This window comes from Miscanthus floridulus, chromosome 5 (genome assembly GCF_019320115.1).
Source record: "Miscanthus floridulus cultivar M001 chromosome 5, ASM1932011v1, whole genome shotgun sequence".
NCBI lineage: Eukaryota > Viridiplantae > Streptophyta > Magnoliopsida > Poales > Poaceae > Miscanthus > Miscanthus floridulus.
The window spans coordinates 38,661,058-38,666,010 of NC_089584.1; positions in this window are offsets into that span (position 1 = coordinate 38,661,058).

Here is a 4,953-nt window from a genome sequence, read left to right on the forward strand (position 1 = left end):
TGCCAAACACCTTTAAATTGGTCAGAAGCTGGAGAACGTTGGTTCTTTGGACCGGATGTGGTCAAGGAAGCTGAAGAGAAAGTTAAACTCATACAAGCTAATATGAAGATAGCTCAATCCAGACAGAAAAGCTATGCTGATAAGAGGAGGCGACCGCTAGAATTCAAAGTGGGAGATTATGTCTACCTCAAGGTATCACCGATGAAAGGAGTTCATCGTTTCGGGATTCGGGGAAAGTTGGCGCCCCGTTATGTCGGTCCTTTTCAGATCCAACAACGATGTGGACCAGTCGCCTATCGCGTCAAGCTACCAGATCACATGTCAGCGGTGCATGATATCTTTCATGTATCTCAGTTAAAGAAGTGTCTTCAAGTACCTGACCAAGAAATCGACTTTGGTAATGTAGAACTAGAACCTGATTTGACTTATGCCGAGTACCCCATTAGAGTCTTAGATCAGAAAGATCGAGTCACTCGGAGACGTACGATCAAGTTCTACAAAGTACAATGGAATCAACACACTGAAGATGAAGCTACTTGGGAGTCCGAGGATTACTTAGAAGAGAATTTTCCTGACTTCTTCGCTACTATCTAGTTGCAATACCTTGTCTATATTGTAACTTGTCCTGCTGTTAACAGAATGGAAAACCCCCTCAATAGCCTTTTGAATAAAGTTATGATGTGTTAGCTTGACACATTTCCTTTTCCATTACTTAGCCTTAAGTTTTAAATCTCGGGACAAGATTTCTTTAAGGGGGAAGGGTTGTAACACCTCTGGTGTTTGACCTAATACTAAAATGTGACATGTCATCATGTGCATTGCAAAGCATTCATATAGTATAAAGTTTTGAATGCATTCACTAAATAAGGTTTATTTCATAATGTTGTTATTTCATGAGATGTGTTTCAAAAACCCTAAATACAGATCATGACCACAAGGGTCAAATTTCATGTGTTCATGTGGGGCCATGTGTCATTTGACTCAAATAACCCTAATGGGCCATGTTACTGGTCAAAAATCAAAATCTAAGTAAAAGGAAGACAAATCAAATTTGAATTCACATTCAAATTATAAAAGTCCTTTTTGCCCCTTTTGACTAATTCAAAATCCATGAGGAATTTGGGGTTGAGGCAAAAAGCAAAGTTGGAGATTGTTTTATAAGGATCAACTTTGGTATTCAAAGTTTTTCAAGTTTACATACAAAATTTGGAGTAATTTTGAAATGATTCAAATCTTTAAATGTACCCCAAATGTGAAATTCAAAATGGAGGTAGAATTTGAAAATGTTTCTTAAATCAAAGTTGTAGTACTTGAAAAGTTGAGCAACTTTCATTTTTGGAGATTTTCAACTTCTTTAGAAGATTTGAGAGTAATTTGAGAAATGGACGCAATGGCAGTTTTGTAAATTTTTCAAAATTTCACCTCCACCTCACTGCTCACCGCCGTCGACACGCAGTCAGCTTGCCGCCGCCCTTCTTCGCCGCTTTCACGCGCGGTGACACGCCGTTGTCACCGTGGCGAGTTCGCCCGTGCGTTGGCGACACCGTACGCCTCCTTCCGGGCTATAAATAGCCACCGTCGTCGCCGTCGCTCCCATTTCTTCCCTCTGCTCTGCTCCGCCACCGCATAGCTCCGCCGCTCGCCGTTGGTCTCGTCGAGCCACGTCAGTCGTTCCCAGCTACGTCAACGTGATCGCATTGGTCTTGCGCTCCTCCTCGACTTACTCACGTCGCTGGTGTTGGCCGGAATCGCCCGGCGTAACCCATCTTCCCCGTGACCGGTCGGAGCTCCGCCGCGACTGCCTCACCGTGGCCAGGCTGCTCCAGACCATCTCCGGCTGCACCGAGTCCGCCATCGTGATCGCAGTAAGCTCCTGAACGTGTTTATCACTTCGCTTTAGTCCCTACTGTACCATCACCGTGTTTACGCCGTTCACCGACGTGCTCCGCCCGCCATGCCCGGTGTGGAAGTGCCTCCGGTGCACCTTATTCCGTTCTGATAGCCGAGTTCGATTCGTAGGAAGTAGAAGATCATGTAGGAGCAATCCGTAGCGTCGGAGAGTCACCACCGGCGCGTTTTGCTGGCCGGAGCTGGCCGCGCCGCCGTGCCTTGCTCGCTGTCACTGACGCGTGGGGTCAGGCTGTCAGTGATGCTGAGGAAGAAGAACAGTGAGCCTTGATTATTTTCTGATTTTGAATAGTGCAGAGATTTGGCAATTTTGTAGGAATTTATTTACACATTCAAAAATTCTGAAAATTTTTGTGTAGCTTCTGTACATGTTCTAGTATGATTTAAAAATTTGAAACTTGGAATTTGAATAAATTTTTAATGTTCAAATATTTGGTCCATTAATTGAAAAATGCAATTTCCATGATTTTTGTAGGTCACTATATAACTCCAAAAATTATGAAATTTATTTTGGTACACTAATTTATCATGAGGAAGCTTACATAAAAATTTGAGCTTAATTGGACAAAGTTTATTTTATACCTAATATAGACTTAAGTATTTAATTAATTATTCATTTAATCAATGTTTAATCAATTAAGATTTGTTTGACTTTAGATTTGATTGTTGACCTTGGGTCATTAACTTATAATGATCCTTAGAACTTTAATTAGTATTTGAACTAATATCTAATCTGTAATTAGTAAATCTTAATGACATTTCATGTGATAACAAAAGTCATTAATAAGTTAACTCGTCGAAACCCTAAGTGTTGATTAGTGTTGGATCTTGTTTTGGTCATGTTTTGTGACTAGTAGGGTTCCAAGATCCATTAGGTCAAGTCAAGTGTGTGTTTCTTAATGATAGGGTTACAGGTTGCTTTTGTTGGCTTGCAACTGTACCGCGAAATAAAATCGTTGCGGGTGTTTCTACATTTCATGTACCGTGAAAGCATCATGTTTACATTATCATCATGTTAAAGCATATGTTATTATTTCGTGTAGAACCCGAGAACGAAACTATTCTAGTTGAGCAAGTTCTGGAAGAATCCCCGGTTGTCACGGGATTTGATAATTGTGGTCCTAATCCGGAACCGGAAATCGTCAACGAAGGCAAGCCCCGGTTTATGCATTAAGCCCTTACCTTGTTTACTTTGAAAAGTTATCACCTATGTTATTTATTGCATTAAGTTGTTTAATTCAAATGTTACCTACTTGATGCATTACCTACCTTGATAATTGTTTACCATCCTTGAAGATGTTTTCGTTTATAAAGGCGTAGTGTGCTTAGTATGCTTTATGATAGGCTTTCAAAGCAAAAGTTTTGATACAATCAAAGATGGCATACTGGCCAAAGAAAGAAAGAATGTAGAATGAATTAGAGACTAGTCGGGTGACTTATCTTGAATGTTGGGTAATGTTACCGACTATGTCGCTTAAAGGCCACTCATTGTGGATCTTCTGAACGAGACACTTTGTAGTACTGGTCACATGCTCCGGTAAGCCTACTTCGGCTAATCCGATACTAAGACGAATGCCCGCGCACTGGGAGTGGAGAGATGGCGGGAGTAGCGTGTACCCTCGTGGCTGGAATGAGGCCGGATTTGAGGTGTGCTGTGCTCTCGGGTGGCGTGGAGACGGCTTAGTATAGGAAGATCCGATAGCAAGGTTGATATATGCAAGATTTAGTTCTACATATGTCGTGTGATAAGGAATCCCCAGCTGGGACTTGAATCAATTCGAATTGCCGGTGCTCCGCGGATATGGAGACTCGATTCATTACAGAAGCAATGTAGTACTGGTGAATTACTAAAATATGAGAAAAAGAATGGAATGGGAAGGAATGGAATATGGGAAATGTATATTTAGTTGAGACAATGAACTAAAAGAACTTAGTGGTAAACTTGAAAATAGAATGAAGGATAGTAAGCTTTTGGCAAAGAACTTTTGAATCTTGCTACATCCTTACCTTGCCCCAAATCCCTGCATCTCTAAAGTATTACACCCCGTTACGTCGGGTTAGTCTTGTTGAGTACCTTTGTACTCAGGGTTTGTTAACCCTTGTTGCAGGTGAGTCGCATGCGCAGGCTTGTTTTGGTCCCTGCTGCATGTCAGTGTTTGAAGTCAACGATGATGATGAGGAGTAATGAATGGCCTTTGGACAAGGCACTAGTTTGTTTGATAAATAAAGTTAATGTAATATTATCCCGCTACTATGGTTGTATAACACTTATGATATTGTAAGTTTGAAAACAACTGGTTTGTAATTATGTTATCTTAAGACTTCCGCTATCTTTTACTCTAGTATATATTTGAATAAACTGTTGTAATCTGCAATGACTGTGATTGGGATCCTGTTTAAAAAGAGAATTGTGGATGATTCGGGTTTCCCGAGGACACCCGACAGACCTGTTGAGTTGTTGGGAACTCGTGTACGCTATCCGAGGTCTGTTAAGACAACGATAGGTGCATGTGGGCCCGATTTCTTAGGAGGTTCTGCCACACTGGGCAAGGCTCATAAGTCAAAACCACGGTACCAGAGTCCATACCCTGCGCAGAGCAGTACTCTGTAGCCATCCTGACATTCTACAGTGGCATCAATAGTGTTGTAGGCGCCTACCATTATCTGGTATCTGCTGGTATGGGCAACAAGGCTTGGTAGACGTGGACAACAAGGCTCGGTAGCATACGCACTCTTTCCCTCTCACTTGTAAAGCCGTTCCCTTCATCTATAAAAGGGGATGTGCTCCCTCCAACAAAGGGACCGACTCTTGATGGATAAGTTGAACACACACGACACGACACACACAGCTGAGCAGCGACCAAGCTCTTGGCAACCTTTACAATCATTCCATCAAAGACTTAGGACTCGTCCCTCTCTCGACTGTTTTGTACCCCCTACTGCGAACCATTTTCGGTACTAATAACACGAGCAGCAGCAGCAAACTGGACGTAGGGACATTCTGCCCGAACCAGTATAATCCTCGTGTCCTTTAGTGCACCATCC